Raw genomic sequence first — 19790 nt, 5'->3', positions numbered from 1 at the left:
GTACAGCTCCTTCTTTGGAACATCCTAATGTTTACTGCATAAAAAGCAATATAATTGCTGCTGAGTCATAGTGGCAGAAGTCTCTTGTTATCCATCAAAAGCATATGGATTTTTTCTTCAGAGAGGTAGGACTACTGACTGGGATAGATGAGGTCTGGCAGAAAAGCTTTAGAAACAAAACAGATCCTCCAGAAAATAAAGTTTAACAAAGCTGAACACTGTCTAATAAAAGCAAATGTCAAAAAAGGGTGGGATGAAGTGTGTAGACTGTGTAGAGAGTACCTGTTCCCCAGGACATCCCAAGTGCTCCAGGGGGATTGGAAGCAGCATTAGGGCTCCACCAGCCTGTCCAAGTAGATTAAGTTACACTACAAGAATCCACAAAGTCTGTATCTCACAGAGACGTTTCTCTGTATGAACAAAGGACAAATTTCCTCCCAATGGCAAGAGCTGTCTCCACTGGAGATAACCTGCTTTGTAGAAAGAGATAGATGGCAACATGTGCATGCACCACCTCACCTGTCAGCTCTGGGACTCCACAAGCCAGGCCACGCTGGGGGCAGCAGATAGAAAGAGCCAGTACAGAAACCTGGAGACAAATTCAACACATAAAGCATTGTCCTTGTTAAAAAAACAACAGCACAAAAGAAAAAACAAGGGTAGAAATCAAATAATGATAAAATAATTCCTTCTCTTCCTCAGTTAGTAAAAAGTATTAAATGCATGTAGTGAACAACATTATATTTTACTATATCACTGAGAGATATTGGAAAACATTCTGACTCATTGCAGATTTACAGTGTGATGTACAGGAACCACAAGGTGTCAGAAGAGGTAGTTTAGAAGTTTAGAATCTGTCAATAAGCAGACATTTCGAAAATAGTCTTCACCTCCAGAAAGTCACAGGATGTGGTATTAGGGAAAAGAGGTGTCAGGTTGTAACACATAATAATGACAGTAATTGTAGTGATAACTACAGTTACATCGTCTAACAGCTGATCTACTGTGTATAGCTTAGTAGACAAATTCACTTTGTTTTGCTTTATTGCAAATATGACAATCAAAATTATCTGTTTTAATACCAGTTGGGAAATTTCTTCATTAAAAACATTATGGACTCTGAGTCACTGTGCTACAAGCTATTTCACCTAAACTGTGCCTGAAAGATTAAGTTGTGGCACAGCATGTAGAAATACATGTCTGTCACAGTGACAGATTTGGTTAACCGGTCACTGACTATGAGACCTTAAATGTCAGGGTAATGCATGTGGTACAGATCCCTCAACAGATTAGATTAGACACTTCAATTTCTATACACTGGGCTCATTTGCTGGAGCTTGTAAAAAATATTTGTGCCAACTTCCTTAAAGCATCTGAGAAGAGAAAGTCTAACCCCTTGATAGCTGCTGCGGTTTTTGATTAGAATGAGGTAACTGGATATTAAATGTTACTATAGGAATAATTAAGTGGGATTTTTAATTTTTTTTGCCAGTTCTTATGCTCAGATTCCATCAAAGAAAGGTCGTAACATACTGTGCCTAATTTTGAACAATCTAAATGATACTCAAATATGTAGTTTAATGAACCTCAGAAATGCAAACTTTGGTGCATTTTGAAACAACCATGCAGTCAAGAATAAACTGGTATTATCTAAGGAAGGAAAAAGTGATTTTACTTTGTCAGAAGTGGAGAAAGTGAAGTAGAGAAGAATGCTTTAGCCAAGTGCTGCTTTCACTATTACTCACTGATCTGTGTAGGTGAACTTCTTGGATTTTGTGGACTCGGATCCAAGCTGTTGTTTCCCTGTCATGCTAACAAGATCATGTTAATCCTCAAAGACACCAGTATTTGCTTTTTCTAGGAAATGGCTTTCTCTTCTTTTGCTAGTGCTGTGATAATAATAATATCAGCAATGACAGCCAAAGTAAAAATAAGTTGCAACTCCAAAACTGTAAAATATAATGGAAATCTGTATGAAATATGATGGTAAAAACTAAACAGATGCAGGAAAACCAAGCACATGCAGGACTTCCATCAGTACTTGGAAGAGATTTTAACTGAACGTATTTCCTAAGGATGTACATTTCTGGGAGGCACCAGTTCCTCCTTTAGATCAGTCAGTGGAGCTAGAGTATTGCTGCAGAGCTGGAGAGAGAGAGAGAGAGGGAGATAGAGGGAGCGAGAAAACCAATGCATTTTTAACTTGACCTAATCTAATTATGCAGACTCTCTCTACAAGAAAAAAGATAGTTAAAGGGAAGTTTCTTGTGTGCACAAAACATGCAGGAGCATTTTTGTGACTCATAGGTAAGCATATCTCAGTGGCAGAGAAAAAGGTAATTTTTAATCTCTTCTGAATTTTCAAGGATTATTTTCTTACTCTTACTCCATTCTAGACTAATCCTAATCTGCTTTGCATATTTATCTCCTGTGTCCTTTGAGACAGCTCAAAGAGAGATCAAAAAGAGTTTTTAATCCTTCTTGTTCAGAGTAAGTTGACAGTGTAAACTTACTAAATGCAGATATGTCTATTTGTCATCTGCCAGAACATGAGCCTCTTAGTAGGCTATTTTTTTTTCATGCTTTATAAAAATAGCAATATACCAGTTTAGGATTTTGGTTTTTGGAGGGGTTTTTTTTTGTTTGGTTTGGTTTTGTTAGGTTGGAGTTTTTTGTAGCTCTTTTAAACAAAACAGTTCAAAGAAAAACAGATTCTTGAAAGATCTGGAAGTAAGTTAGAATTAATCTCATTTTACGTAGGTGGAAATCGAGGCAACTGGCATTTGTGTCAGTTTATCCAAATCATATGAGAACTCTACAGCAGAAGAGGAATCTATCTGAGGTCCCAGCCATGATTCCAAATCATTCATTTGCTTTCATCATGAGATCATCCTTCCGTTCACAGTAATTGATATTTCCTTAGACAAAACACAATGGAATTATCTCAGGGATTAATTTGGCCTAGGACACTAATTCTGAGAAAAGTCCTACTTGACAGATGGATGCCTGCAACATAACCAAGAGGTCTGTGGTGCACAGCCTGGATTTTGTGCAGGTGGAGGATAAGGAGTATGAGTTGTGTATCATATCCTGCCTCTCATCATTTCTTGGCAGCTGTATTGCCCAGTAGATGGAAAAGTTTCATCAGCAGCTGAAAATCTGTTCCTTGTCATCTTACTTCCCATGGAAAGAAACGAATCATGGTGTTGTCCATAAGTCCTCTACTTTTCAGGGTATTGACACTTCCCCTGTATTGCAGATGTTGAAAGACAGTTTTTACTCTAGATCTGTCTACTTCTATTTCATTTGTCCTTCAAATGTACAACCTGGGATATTGGCTGTGAAAACTGGACAAAAAATGATACATCTCTATGGCAGCAAGGTCAGATCTTCATCCCACAGCACAGCAAAAGCAGCCAAAGATGCAAGTGTAATTTCCATCTTAATCCCTGCAGATTTTATATGGAATAACCTAATTTACTTCTTTACTTCAGTACAATCCTGGCTGCCTGCTGCACAAGCATGAAGTAAAGCCAGGAAAATCATGATTACTCTTATTTTAGAGGGAATATGTCAACATTACCAAAACATATCTAACACCAACACAAGCACAATTCTCAAGAGCTGAATAAACAAGGGAAAATTATTATAGGGAGTAAACCTTTGAACCCCTCTAAACAGAGTCAGTTTGATTTTTCATAATAATATTGGAACTAAATGACATTTTTTACTGCAATATAGACAAGCCCAGAGAGGATAATTTGAGGAGTTCTGGGTTCTTAATGAACAATATAGCAGAAACAGCAACTAAATTAGCAAGAATTAATGTTTCTTCTCATCTGCTTGCTCAATTTGAGAAACACCTTTGTATACATGAAATCCTGAATGAAAGTCTCAGATGGCCTCTGCCTCCATACTTCAAAATATAATTAGCACATGCTAGCAATAAAGTCACATTAAATTTAATTTTTAATGGAGTACATACATTATTTCATTTTTAGTGGTTTAAGGACATTGCTACATTGATATAGAGATAAGGCAATTCCTTTTTCTATTTTCAGACATGTTAAAATGCAAAATAAGAAACATTTGAGGTATTTTTTGTGCACAAGATTTGTAGCAGAAGTTTAATCAGTTCAGTGGAGCATTCTAGCTTTAAGTGACTGCAGTGACTCAGGAAATGCGGGTGACCCAGATTTCTGTCCTGCTGTGTCACACAAACAGATAGATATAGAATTGTATACTTTCTGTGAATAGTGAGTCAATTGCTTGGCTACCAGCTGTTACACATACACTGTGGATTCCAGTTGCATTGATGTGTGCCACAGGATGCAATGAAGTGAAGGGTATAATCTCCAATGTATACACCAAAAATAAAATTCCTTGGAGACTCTATTCCAGCACCTTTCCCTCCCATGTACATTGGCAGAGAGAATTCCCTGTCTTTTGCAAAGTAGCAGCTTTTTAATTTATTTGACCTTTTCTTATTTTTTATTCTAGTAATGTTTGCTTGGGAAAATATACCTTGGAAAATATACCTAGCTCTAGCTGCCATAAAATATACCATCACCAAACTGGCCCATTTACACCAAGGTCTTTCCACACTGGTAATAGCAAACTTGGACTTTGCCCAGTCTCTAGCAACCTTGAGGAAATTTTGGCATGATTAAATTGTTTTTGTTATAACTTTTGGATAAAGTTGGTAACCAGAATGTTATTCCTTTCGATTTCCATTAGGAATTTTTGGAAAACAACAATATTCTACTGAATACAGCTCATGGAAAAGACTGACTTCCTGTGTTAAGGCTTTAATTTAGTTTCCTGAATCTGCTAATGAGTAAAAGATGCAATCTGCTTGATCAACAAAAGGATTTACCCATATGCTGGCTACCATGTGATTATATCCTTATTTTGTAGGGCAGATACATTGTCAGATATTTTGGATCGTATTTACAGCTGGTATAACTTGACATATCATCAGCAGAGCACTCAAAGTTTCTGTCCTCTAGTGTCTGTTCCTTAATACAGAGGGAGGCATGAAAAGAGATAAACAGGTCGAGAGAATGCTGACATTTTAAATTCCTTCCTACCATATTTTGCACAAGAAAGAGCATTCAATTTGACTATGTAAATAAAAGCCAGTTTTTAAAATAGCCAGGTTCTCTTATGCATCAAGGAGAAAGAAAGATATAAACCAGAATTATTGGCTTTCTGTAATATTTTATATTCAATTTGCTCTTGTTGCATTCATGCCATGTAATTGCGTGCACATGTGTACATGCGTGGTCCTTGTTGTGCAGGGTTACTGCCAGATTCTTGTTCACATGCCAGAGCTCCACCGGGGGTTCGGGGAGTGGCTGCCGCACTCTCCTTTATTCTGTGTGCAACAATGAAGGCTCCTTCCTATCTCTGCCAAATGCATGGTTTGATCCCATTGATATCCATTTGGCACCAGGCTGTTATTCACTATCCCTTCACCACAGCTATTAATCACATGCACATGCAAGGTGGGTCTGCTCGGTTGCCCTGTGTTACTGAAGTCCATCACTGAAATACATATTCCCGGGTGATTCCCGGCTCTTCAGCCTGCTCCCGGCACCCACAACATATAGACCCATCCAAATCACAGGGCATATTTCAATTGCTTCGAGGAAACTTCCTTTTCCATTACCTCAGTTATCCCTCTTTCCCTGGACTCACCTTCAGCACTGCACTGTTGTTCATTGCAGCATATTTTAGCAAGGGACTTGGAAGAAGCACGCCCATTTCAGAATGCCATTTTGAAAATTTAACTTACTGCAAATTCTTCACTCTTCGTATGGCTTGATCTCAGAGATTTGCCTAATTTGGGCTGGTTTAGACGGTTTCCATTAGCAGCAGCAGATGGTAGTTGGCTGAAAGGTTCCTGTGACACAATCCTCTGTGTGTACAAATAACCCACAAACAACCCGCAAAGTACTTTTTTCCCCTGGCCACGGCTGAAATCAGATAAGAAAAAAGGTTCTTTATTTGCCATTCCAGCCCTCCTTAAATAAGGATTCAATTTCAAAGAGTCCTGACAAAAGTTAGCCATGAATACTGCCAGATAAGCATTGCCCCAGGGCTACCAAGCTGCACCAGCCAGGCAGAAGGGCGACTAAACAAGACTGCAAAAGTGCTGCTGGCAACCCAAGAGCTTTACCAGCAAAAAAGGACTGTGCCATGAGCCGATTTTGTGAAAAAGGAGCAAATCACTACATCATTGCTTTGGTATTAAGGCACCAAACCTGGCTTCGTGTCCTACTTAGTTATCTCTAAATGTATCTCCATCTTTGCCCTACAATCTATGGGGAGAGTGCTGTAATGTTATTTATATGCACATCAAAAAAGAAAAATGTATAATTTTTGCATATATTTTGAACTCAGCTTCAGAGAAAAATTCTGATTGTCTCTATAACATGCATTCTAAAAGCAAACCTTCAGTGGCAAAACATATGGAATAACAAATTATTTTTCAGTAGAAAAAACAAACTCTTGTCACAGGGACACGTTTATCTGATTCATATTCTCCAATGTTCACTTTTACTGCAGCTTTTTAAGCCAAATGGTTTCATTTGAGTTTATAAGTTTTCTGATGTTTAAAGTTTGGCAGTGGACAAAAACACTCACATAGCAGAGGATGTGATGGAAAAAAAGGGAGAACAGGGTTGGAATGGTCTTCCTGTGATGCTGAGCTCAGGGTCCTGCTGCAGGCAGTTCTGGTGGCCAGTACCCATTATATGCAGCACCCACTTTCCCAGTTATATTTCTCGAGGTGTTCCTATCACAAAATCTCGTCCTTTTGGATGCTTTTTAGAGCATTAAGGGAGTTCAGAATTACAGAAACAGATGTCAAACATCCCTAATTCTCAGTGTAGCCATTAGAAATCATGTTTTCTTAATCCCGTTGTCAAAATGGAGACAGGAAAATCTTTGCCACAATTAATGTCTAGCATTTTTCCCAGCCTACTTTCCTTATCATGTGAAATGGTGAGGTGTTTGGGAAGACCTCCAAAACTGAACAGCAAGCTCAGCTCTACATGCTCAGACAGATATGCACTCACCACCACCAGAAAATGTACCTACTTGGTGCTGTACTTTTACCAGCTCTTAAATGCCCAGAGCACTGCACTGCAGCAACAACTTTTTTCTCATTTATATGGGGAATAAATATGTATGGCTGCATGATTTCGGAAAGGAGGAAAACTTACCTAGGTTTGTTGAAAGAGTTTGAGGATTTTAAAAATAGAAAAACAATAATTAAAAAAAAAATAGGATTGCTGTCAAAATTGACCTTTATTCTAAATGATGACAAGAGACTACACAGCAGGGAGGGCATGGCTGCCCACCCTTTGCATTAATCATTTCTGCTGGAAGGTACAGAGGGGAGCACGGAGTGATTAATCCAAAAGCAGTGGGAGGATGGCATTCTAGAAAGGGCAAGAAGTCCCAGGTCCAGAAGTTCCTGGTATACAGTCCAGGATGATATCACTTCAGCAGGCAGTTACAGTTCAATGCCACATTGTCAAATCTTACTCTGTAAGTATGTAATATAACAGATCAAGAAAGAAGCATGTTATTCTTTCTAAATCACAGGGATTGAAAGGTAATCATTTCCTCTGTCTGTCTTTCTTCCTTTCTGATTGCAGTATTCTCTCTCCTCAAATCCTAAATAAAGCTACAATAAAGCCAATGGTTTAGAGTGTCTTCCAAAATGCCTTTGAAGAATTCATCGTGAATTGACAGAGGAGTTTACTTTCAGGCAGTATTTTAAGTTAGAGACATTTCATAACAAAAAAAGGATCTGTGTTTGTTAGCAGGTGCAAAGGATAACTGTCTCTTTTCACTTAGAGACACCCCATCTATTTTCAATCTGCTTTCAAGTTTGTTTGAGATTATTTTACCAGTGCAGAGACTTAGGGGGCTTTAGAAAGCATGTGTTCATGCTGTTTAGAATATATACTCTTGGTTTTGGGTTTGAGTCCGGTGAAATTTGCAGTTGTATTTCTTCCCTTTCACTGTGTCTCTTGCTCTTAATCTGCATTGATTTTCCCTGTATAACGCAGAAAAAAATCAATTTTCCATTATGTTTTTTAATCAGTCATGGTAAGATTTAAATGGTCCTGGATGCTGCAGGTAAAACAGCTGATAATCAGTTGGGGAGTTCTCTCATTTATTACTCTGAGCTGACACGGGGTTAAATTCTTCTCTTAGTATCATGGCTGAGGCAAGTGGAGCAGTGGTGCCTTGCTTCCAAATACAGTGCTTGCCAGAGCAGAATCCACCCCAGAGCCCTGCCAGGTGCTGTTAGAGACAGTCTGCCATCCCAGGGTAGCTCACACTGATGACCGAGACATCTAGAAAGAAACGGCTAGAAAGAGGCAGCAGCCTGCTGTCATAAGACCTTAGGATGGGGAAGTGATTCTCCAGTCTAAGCATTTGTTAGTCACTGGCTGGGAGACCTTGATCTGCTGCCGTATTACAGAGACAGCACAAGAAGTGCTGAGATCGGGGCTGCCCATGCAGTGACTCACCCAGGGCCTGAAGCAGCTTTCCTCAGAATCAATGGGAGCCTTTCAACTGGTTTTACAGCAGGAGTTTGTTCAACAGTCAACATTCTGTGATGGGAATTATTGGTCCAGTGGAAAGTGCAATGAAAAAAACAAACATCCCCACATTCATCATCCTTGATTGACAAGAAGTGAAAGGACCCTGGTAAGATAATGTAGTTTCAACCAGCAAAAAAGATACTTAAGGAGTCTGAAGACTGGGATAAAGCAGATCTTTTTCTGTCTTGATTATTATGGTACAGGGTTGGGAGACTGCTCCATGCAATAACTCTCTGTGGCCACAGCTTCAGTTTCTCTGCTATGACTCACCCTCTATTGCTCTTAGGTAAGTGCCAGATGCCTTCTTATTGCTCTCAAGCTTCAGTTCAGCAAAACATATAAGCATACGCCTAAACACTTTTCTGAATAACAATGATCATCACACATAATTAAAATTCTAAGCACACTCAAATGCATTGCTGAATCAGGGACTTCATGCTCAATATGAGTGATTAAAGGATCATAATCTAATTGTTTTTGCTGACCATGTGACATAATTTTTCACTGCATAGCTGTAAAATTTGAATATAAGCTCAAAATTAATTTAAAGAACACCTTTAAACTAGCTAAACATTATTGTACTGAAAAAAAACCCCACCAAAATGAAGCCTCAGGTCTCTGCTGGAAGCAAGGGAATTTAATTATTCCATTAATCACACTTTTGCACTGTGTGACATTAAAGTGTAAAATATCGATCAATGGTACGTTCTGCATTAGTCAGGTCATTTTACAAATCTTCTCCAGATTCTGTGACCTCTCTACTCTGTACCTCCAAAAAGAGGCCAGTACTGGGCACTCTCCTGTTGACTGGCATTTACAGGCTTTCAAGGCCATTTTCACAATCACTACTTAATATATTTATTTCTTTCAGATATCTGAATGGTGTCATAGGGATAGTAGGGCAGCAAATCACAGAAACAATGTGACAAAACAATTAAGAAAATGCTGCCCCTTGGTGGTCACTCCTTCATTATCATTGCTGGACAGCAAATGATACTAGTCCTCGCTTTCACCCTGTTTTTTCCACCAAATCCAGCCAACTTCCATCACTTTTTGATGTCAGTCTCCTCTCTGACTCACATACAGATTTTGCTTCGCCTCCATGGTGCTCTGGGTACATTGTAGAGGTATGCATGAAACACAAAGGGAGTTGAATCCTTCCAAACAGTTTGGGTATAACACCCGCTCCTTTTTGCTTTGGCAAAATACCAAATGCTTCTGCTGTGCATGGCTTCACACAGCACTAAGTTGCTAGCAGCAATCAAAAAAGGCAGTGCTTTTCTGTAGGGATGTCCTGACAGATCCCTCTCTGTAGCTTTCCAGCCACTCAGCTCTGTGAGAGAAGTCAACTAGAAGTTACACCATTAGGTTACCTGCATGTACTGGGAACAGCAGGGTTACCTAAACCTTGTAAAACAAAGTTACATACTTTTTGTTTTACTCTATTTTGCTGTATGTTAGTTTTTACTAAAAAAGCATGTGATGCTCATATGTACTGCAAGTTTATCTTGTGCCAATCCACCTAGAGATTCTTTCTCTTCAGTCTCGATGACATCTCAGTAAGGGTTACTCTTTCCTCAGGCGCTGGGTCATCAGGCTCACCTGCAGCCTTGTGCAGCTGGACCACTGTGGCTCTCGGCCAGTGTGACCCTTAGATTTCCTTCATCGCTGGGTGATGGTGATCCAGGGGTGAGCATCTGCAGACACCAACCACTTTCTGACATAATCCCAAAGACTTCTGTTTTCCTTAACTGACAGAGAGCCTTTAGCCAGCTGGTCTCCTTCACAAGGTCATTTGCAGGACAAACTGCTTTCAGACCCCAATTGATCTTGCAGACCACTTTGTGCAATGGGTAACTGTGGAATGGGTATTTCTGTCTAGCTTCAACTTTCCCTCCTGCTGCTCTGCTTTTTGCCCAAGGGATGCTGCTTTCACTGCTGGCATCTGTCCTGATCCATCCTTGAGAACACGGAGCCAGGGTCGCCCACACAATTCCTGGTGCTCTGTGAGGAAGCGTCTGGGTCCTCTTGGATATTGCTCGGCAGTCACACAAGTTTTCCACTCTCAAGCACTTCTTCACCTCTGCCAGTAAGCACACTTTGTGGTTTCCTGTATTTGGCCATTGGTCTAGACCACATGAACTCGTGCTATTGTTTTGTTGCCTGCTTTAAGACCTTCTGCTAGGACGCACTGTTACCACACCCAGATCTTGCTGACACTCTTTCAAGACTTCTCATATGATCCTAAACCATAACAAATCATCCCTCCAGGCTTTGTTCGTGGTTCTTACCTCATACTTCCTGCTCTTGTATTGCTCTCCCTCTATCAGGAAGACAAAATCACCAGCCATGAAACTCTTTAATTCCATTACTTGAATCTGGCTTTGTGACCCCTCAGCTCAGCACCTGCTGCTTGGTAGGCTGAGGGTACCACAGGCACAGACCAGACTGTCTCTGTGAGATAGCTCTCCAAACTGATAAAACTTCATTTTGCAGGCCAAAATTAATCCCACTGCTCATGGGTAGCTTTCCCAAGCAGAACCATATGACTTGTGGTTGCTTTCCAGCACAGCTCAGAGAATACCCCTAGTCTCTGCCAATCCAGTGAAACTAGGTCATTCTTAATTGACATGTCCTGTCTGCTGTGCAGGCGAAATGGCTTCTTCAGCTACGTTATACAGAGGGTCCTTATCTTCTTGAAACCACTCTAAAAACTGATAGATGGAGGTAGTCCAGCTCCTAGTCTTTACTTGTGGGATGGGTAAATCCATGAAGGCGCCTTAATCCTGGGCCCTGTACAGTAGATTTTTCTGTGACACATTTTCTGTGTCACTGAAAAGACTCATATTAAAAACTAATGAAAAAAATAGTAAAATGCTGTATTTTTGTATGAAAATACATAAACTCTCTATATTATGACACCACACTTCCCACTGTGCACTGGCTCTATCCTACCCAGTTTGAGATGTCCTTTTACAGGACTGCAAGAATCTGTCAGATCATTACACCAACATGGTAAAATGGTTAGGGAAAGTGGAGAAGACGATGGTGATGTAGGCAGAGAAAAATTACATACCCCTGTGCCAGGAGTAAACTGTCACACATCAGTACTTCCCTTAGGATGTGCCTGCACATCCCTTGCTTCTCACCACAGTGCAGCATTGCCCTCTTTTATCTCCTTCCAGGCCTTTTAGCTTATTCATCCAAATATCACTATCTCTCAAAGTAAGCTGGGCATGTAAAAGTTACAGCCACTCTAATATTAATCTAGCCACAGCCACAAAATAGCCTCTGCCACCTTTCCTGGATTGCATTCCCTAAACACTCTTCATTCCCTTATAAACAGTGATGTTGGGAGGGGAGGTGGGAAACATGCATTTTTTAAAAATGCATTCTACTTGAGCTCAGTTTAAGGTGATTTTTTTGCTGCCAAAAAAAGCAAACACAAGTTCCCAGGTCTACTGTTCAACAGGGAAGTCAGACAGCAGCCGTTTTGAGTTTTATCCACTGAGTTCTTCAGATGTCTATTACAGGCAAGAAGTTTAACAAGGATCTGCTTCTCTCCATCTTCAGATTTCAGGTGGATAGTGTAAGTATGGTACAGTGGTTAAAGAAAAGTCTTGCAAGACACGGGCATTGTGAAGGCTGAGTTCTTTTCATTTTGGGAGGGGACATTAATTATTTTATGATTTGTACAACATTTACACATCTCCCTTACACCTAAAACACCACAGACCTAACATCTATGCATTTAATATCTGAGGATTGACAAAAAGCAACTTAGACCAACTGTCATGGGTTCCATTTTCCATTATCATTATCAAGGCAAGAACCAAGAAAGAAGGAGTTAAATATTGAAGTATGGTTGTAGAGGCTTTATGGTCCTCTGGAGCATGGCAGAAGTATGTGCTCAGTTCTGTATTTCCTGGGATTAGTCTGTGTCTAACAAAACCTCACTGATAAGTGTCCAGCCTGGCAACACACTTTTTCCATTAAAAAGCAAGTAGCTGGAGTATCTTCTCTTGTACACCCAGATCTACTGGCAGTAATGAAAGACACCAGGTTTTCAAGGATTGTTGTGCATTGCATTATTATTTTTATTATTGGTTATTTGTAATTATTATGTAGTGTTGACTATATATTATATTTAGTGCATATTTGATGCAATAATTTGCTCCTACTTTTAGTTTTTATCTAATATCATTAAGCTTTTTATACTTCTAATTCTACTTTACTTACTTAGTTCAAAGGCAGTTATCAGTAATACACTGATAACACAGTGACAAGTGGAGAAACAGGTAAGTTAAATGACCTGTGCAAAAATTCTCAGAATTCCTGGGTCTTAGCTCTGACATTGATTTAATTTAACAGAACAAACCACATGGTAAGCAGTTTTAAAATCTTTTAAACTTTTCTACACTGTGAGAGGGGAAGACAATGTTTTCTAAAATTCTGCATCTTGTCTACTTTTCAGTGCTTATTTCAATCAGAAATGCCCACATTTCCAAAGATAATAAGATGTACATCAAAGCCTTATCATCAATGTTTATCAGAAAATCCATAGCTTTATAATTTGTACAAAAATAAAACACATAATTTATTATGCTATAATATCTGCAGTATCACTTATATTCTGATATGCTATGCTTTATCTCAATTGTTTTCTCAGGGGATTCTTACATGGATAGAGGAAGTCTAGCCTATTTGAAAAGAAGGTTGAATGTAACTCTTGGAATATCATTCTGAAAACGGCAAGGAAATGTAAGAATATGGTGAGTTACCAAATTTATGCAATATAAATTCCAGATGCTTGTCAAATGAATAGTCACTTATGTCAAACACACGCATATGACATTTTCCCTGATTCAAACAAAGATTCCACACTCTAGCCTGCATTTTTGGTTTTAAAACTACAGAAATAATTTGATGCGACCACAAGTCTTTTGTATGTTGGATCAGATTAATAATTATAAATAGACCTGTAAAATCAGCAAATGTGTTAATAATGAATCTGCTGTGCACAAACATATGTAATTTTCTCAGGTACTGTAACAGTTATTTATGCTAAAAGATTTGACAAGTTAGCTGATTAAGAGCACACAAAAGAAAAGTGCAGAAAAAGCTCTCCAAAGTGTATTTCCTAATAGAAAATTTACCTTTCCTCTGGACTTATCTGTTAGTTGTACTTTCCCACCAGTTTGGTTCTGCCATAGGAAACCTCAGCTCCATCCATTGTATTGGGAACAACTCCATTCTTACAGAATCCCATTTTTACAACCATGAAGTCAAATCTTAACTTAATGGAAGTTTTGTCTAAGTAAGACCTCAGTGAGGCCAGGACTTTGGATATGGCCCAGCTTCTTTCAGTAATTAATATAGTACTATTGCTACAGTCCATATTTACAAAAGAGTCAGCAGGCATGAGGAGGCAGCTGTGTGGAAAAGAGGATGGGGGAGAATCAGTACTGGCAGTGCTCATTTTCCATCTCTCTGGCCCTGATTCAGCAGAGCACTTAACCACATGTTTAATTTTAGGCACATGAGTAATCCCATCTCTGCAGAGCAAAGTGTGTGTTTCGTTCTCGTTGACTTTAATGGTGCTACATAAAGACCCATCAAACCTTGTGTGTTGTGCGTGACACTTTCACCACTGCTTCCACCTACCCCCCTGCAGCAGGGCCTCCGTCTGAATCTCTGCAAAACACCAGAGCCTCTTCTCCTCTGCAACCCCATGGGCCTTATGACATTGTTCCACCTTATTGTGCCCTCACAGGTGTACCTGGCCTCTGGGAAAATGGACTGGGAGTAAGTGGGAGCTATGCTATTTATTCAGAGCATTCCTAGACCAAAACCAACCAACTCCATCTTATTATCCAGCTTGTGCAGTCATGCTCAAGTACTTGGCTGAGTAAGGCTTTACCATCCTAATCAGCTGAGATATCTAGTAAGGATACTCACAGAATCTCACAATAAGCTGAGTTGAAAGGTATCCATAAGGATCATCAAGTCCAATTCCTGGCCCTGCACAGGACATCCCGGAAAGTCACACCACGTGCCTGAGAGTATTGTCCAAATGGTTCTTGAACTCTCACATTTGGTGCTGTGACCACCTCCCTGGGGAGCCTGTTCCAGTGCCCAACAAGTCAAGAACCTTTTTCTAATATCCAACCCAAAGCCCCCTGACACAGCTTCAGGCCATTCCCTTGGGTCCTGCAATGATCACTACACGGAAGAGATCAGTTAGGTATCCCAAAACTTGGTAAATACATACTCCTGATACATCCTCTACTCAGGACACATGCTTAGAGCAAAATAGGTGAATGACTAAAAGCCCTGATCCACAGTTCTGCAAGTCCTGTTTAGGAGTCTAATTCTGCAGTCATAGAAGTCAGTGGAAGTTTCCAATAAAAATGGGATCAAGGTAGTCAGTCCTCATTCAGCTGAATATTTAAGCAGATGCTTACTTTAAGGACAAGATTAAGTCTCTTTGAACTCGCTGGGACTGAAACACATGCTTAAGTACTTCAGTGAATCAGGAGCCTATTCCAGCCTTGGATCCACTGTACTGGAGGGTATCAACAGAAGCAGTCCAGCAATTTCCTGTTGCTGCCTACATCTCTGGCTCCAGCTATGATATTATTATCAGTTTATTTTGATAAATATAGCATTCTTCCCATTTCAGTATTTTTTTCTTTAATATGCAGGGTACTGTTAGTATGTAATTATTGCTGGACTAATCATCTTCTGTTGTATGCATTGTGACTGTATGCATGGCATGTTTTACTGTGACTGCATGCATGTATGTACGTATATGCATGTGACTGTATGACATATGCATGTATGACTGTTTTATTCTACTTCAGCCTTTCTTTAGATTTTTGCTCTGGCCCATTGATTGAATTATGACAAATGATATCTTGAGCATGCTGACTGCATTCAGCCCTGGTGGTGTGTTCAAAAGCCTGCTTGTGATGGCTGATTTCATTTTCAAAACTTGCAGGGGTTATTTATGGGAAAACAAAAGCCCTTTAACAGATACTGAACAATGGATTTGGTTAGTTAGTTCATTTACTTTGCAAAAGGGGAAAACAATCAGCAGCTCTTTCTGCCTATGTTCTCATATGAAATACTACATTTGGGTTTGAGTCATCAGCTTATCAATCTTTCATGCCAAACTGGCTTTAGAGGTAAAGACTAAAATCTTTACTACAGCTGTTATAGGAGTGCCAGTCAGGAAAAGCCAGCATGGGATGAATAATTTGGCAGTCTCCTGCCATAGAAGGAAGCACTTTTCTCCCATTAGAATCAAAAATGGACTTTTTGACTAGAGATCCTGGGGGGCTCTGGAAATGTCCAGGATCAACAGACAAAAAAGCCACTCTTGGATCAAGGCCAGTGCACATTATTCTAGTGTCGGATGCATGGGAGTGCAAAGCTGTACCACAGTACACTGAAAAACTTTTCCTTCACTTGTGCACAGTTGGAGAATAGTTTGACTTTGGAATTAGATCTTTTGATAAACATAAAAAATACTTAATATTTTGTCTGGAAACTCATTCTGTATGGACATATACAAGAGGCAATAGCTCAAAGTAAATACAAGTGACAAAGTCAATAAGTAGAATTTTCAAGGCTGACAAGGACTCAAGTTTTATAAAAGTAAAGCTGTCTACTGGGCATAGAAAGGCACTAAAAATTAGGAATGGATGAGATCATACTATTTCATTTCAAGTGCTTCATTTTTAGTTTGAAAGCTCCAGCCTTCACGGGATTTCTCTTTCAGTTTATTAAAGTTTGTGCAAATAAAACAAGCAGAGACTAGGAGAGATTAAGAAAATTACCAAAAAGAGTACATTGTGTACCATATGTGTAGCCATACACCAGTTCATGCCAGCCTAGCCAGGGCACGTGGCCTCCTTCAAACAAAACACAAGCATATTTTCTATAAAGAAAGGGAGTGTTTCAGCAGAAACTTCTCCCTCAAAAATGTTTCAGCCAAGAGAGAAAATATTTATAAATGTAAACAAGTTCTGCAAGCTTAATAATCCATCTCTGAGACTAGTTACACTGAGGACAAACAAAACTATTCCAAGTGCTTGAACATTAGAAAGAAAGCCAACAACCAGTGGACAAACTTTTGGTAAAGACAGGCAGCCTCTAACTAAAAGTTCACAACAACAAAACCATAAACCAAAGTCTTCAGAGCTAATATGTATTTGAGACCTTTGAAAATTATTGCAAAGATATTTGTATGTCTCATAGTCTCTGATGTAAATGGGAATTAGGCATGTGAATGCTTCTGAAACATTGTACAAGATTCAAACTGTGAGTGGTATTTAAATGGAATTTAAATTATATGGACATGTCTAAATAAGAATTTCATGTTACTCTGTTATTCATTTAGGCACTTTTTAAAACAGTATCTGATTAGTAATTTTTTCCAAGATGTGTATTCTCGCTTACATTTTTATTTACATTAATTTACTCCTATGAACAATAAATAGAGATTTTAGCCATGCTAAATTTATAAGGATACCACATTTCTTCTTATCAGGTTTGGGGCTAGCTTTGGGGATAAAAAAAGGCAGATTTCTCCTGCATCAGAAGCCCTACTGCACCTCTGCTGGATGACATGTGTTGGCTGTTCCTGAGGCAGATGCATCTTAAACCACCACCTCATGGAGAGTAAATTTTTGCTTTTGCCTCCTATGTGGCATTTGCCATTTCTATGTGGCAGCTGGAGAAATAGGAAACCCTGCTGCCCAGGCATTCTGTTTCAGTGCTTTATTTGGGGTCTGTGAAGGCTGATGGTCTGAGGGTGAAAGTGCACTATTGAAATGAATGAAAATAAAGGTCCCTGAAGGAAGACCAGTGAGAGGTCCACAGTTCTCCCCAAAGTCTCCTAGGATATCCCAAATTATCCTAACCCCTCCCCTCCCATTGGTGTGTCTATGCCAATATACATCATGCATATGCTGAGCTCATTCTCAACTCACAGGCTTTGTTTAGAGAAAGCTGGCAGGACTGGGAATATCTTATTTTAAATTGTCTGGTGGTGGAGGATGATATAGTGTGAATACTAGAGGAGATGGCTTTCCAAAAGTGCACTGAGTCAAGAGACACAGACATTGTCAAATGCAGTTTTTTACTGTCTCCTTAAAAAAAAACGAAAACCAAAAAACCCAAAAAAAGCTGTTTGCAATACGCAAGTCCTGAAAGCTGAACCAAAAATAACAATAATACATAGACCCTCTGGCCACAGAGTGAGTACTCTGTGAAACATAGAGGATATAAATACTAGCATTCCTGCTTGGGCTAGGCAAATTGCTGAAAGATATACAGGGAACATAAAGACAGCCCCTTTCATCTTACTCTTTAAAGCAATATGACAAATAAATGTGTGTTTAAAGCTCTAGAATTTGTTTGGAAAGAAAACAAGACTCAGTAAGTGGCTTTCGTCCACTGTGTCCTCCAGGGCACAAACAAAGATTTAGGAATGAAGGATGCACACCCTCTAATATTTAACCTTCAAAATCTTGGGCTTCAGCTTTTCAAGCTTGAGATTTTCAAGCAACGGATGCTTTCACACCCCATCAGTGTGGTGTGGTGTGGTCCCCCTGGTTTGGACAGGCTTGCAGCAATGTGCTATGTTCAGCTGCTCCTGTAGGTGCAGGATGGTGAGAATCTAGGCAGACAAGCAGACAGAGGATGTGTGCTCCATTAGCACATGGAGGAGGTATTGCAGGCACTGTAAGAAGGACAGTAAAACGTGGTTGTAAAGTGCAAATATTTTCAGTATTTGTTGATCATTAACCTCTTGTGCCAGGAAGACCTGATTATTCTAAGTAAAAGGTGCAGTACACCAACCTGGCACTTTAATCACAAAGAGAAACCATGTGCCACTTTGAAAGTTCTCAGATGTCTCCCTTATTGCAGAACCCAGTACTTTCTGTCCTTTTCCGTGGTCCTCTGAGTCATGGAGATAGGTCCAGGGCAGACCTAAGAGGGAATTCCATGTTAACCAGATTCTAAATAACACAAGTCTACATTTGCAGACTTTTTGAACATCCTAGTCAATATAGAATTTAGTCTGCTTATCCACTGCCCTTGAAGTCCACCCTCTGGACAAGATCTGTGAACTGATTTCCCTATTCAGAACCCATTCATCCAGGAAGCAGCATCTGAAGGAACTCTTTGATTTCCATGCTGATCTCTGCACATGTTGACTAGACAATAAAAGGAGAGTGATCAGTTCAGATAAGAAGGGGCATGGACTCAGTTCACAGTGAATGATTTGCAGACTTTAGTGGTCATTTGCTGAAGGTGGTGGCAGTGATTTGATGGAAGGGGGAGAATAAAGAAATACTGGGCTTTGTGCAAATGAAGGAGACAGACAGCCAGGCTGTCTCATTGACATCTTACTGCCTACTTATGCTTCCATCATACTTCTCTCTCTTCAGATTGTTCAGCCAAGCAGGGCTTCAAAAGACTTCTTAAATGTTGTAGTGCCAGAATGATTTTCCTGGCTTTCCAGACCAGGCTTGGTGTACCCATTCATTCACAGAAACACTAATCTAGTATTTTATGCCCTTACTTCAGCTCCCATGGTGTGAGAGCTGGGTGTGTTTTAATGAGCCTCAGCCTCATTAAAAGCTTTCAGGAATGTGCAGGAACCACTAAACTTCCTGCTACATGAAACATTTTCCTATGTCAGTGCCCAGGAGTGGGCGAACATCTGGAGTGTGAGAGACAGTCTGTTCAATGAGGGTATTCGGCTCTTGGGTCCTGTAATAGAGGGTGGAGAAAAAGGATCCTTCTGTCTTTGGCATGGAGCAATTATGTGAACCGACTATTCCGGGTATTTGTATGCTCAATAAGGGCTCTCCATGTCTGTTTTAGAGACAGACATGTCAGGACTTTGTCCTCAGCTGGGCTGTAGACTTCTCACAGGAGGTGCTAGTGTCTGTGCACCCTTCTGCCATGGGAGCACCCTTCCTGTGCACTAAGAGACATAGAAGATGCCACTAAGGATAAGTCTGTGAAAGAACTAAGCAGGCAGACAGGTATGAGTGCCTGTTCTGGGGCTTGAGGATGGACACCTGCAAGTCCAAGTAGTGTTAGAGCTGAGGACAGAGCACAGGACTGCCAATGGTTACATTATGG

Source organism: Lichenostomus cassidix, chromosome 1Aa (genome assembly GCF_008360975.1).
Source record: "Lichenostomus cassidix isolate B80296 chromosome 1Aa, HeHo_3.0, whole genome shotgun sequence".
NCBI classification, from domain to species: Eukaryota; Metazoa; Chordata; class Aves; order Passeriformes; family Meliphagidae; genus Lichenostomus; species Lichenostomus cassidix.
The sequence above is the reverse complement of the archived record's forward strand: the minus strand, read 5'-3'. Positions refer to the sequence as shown.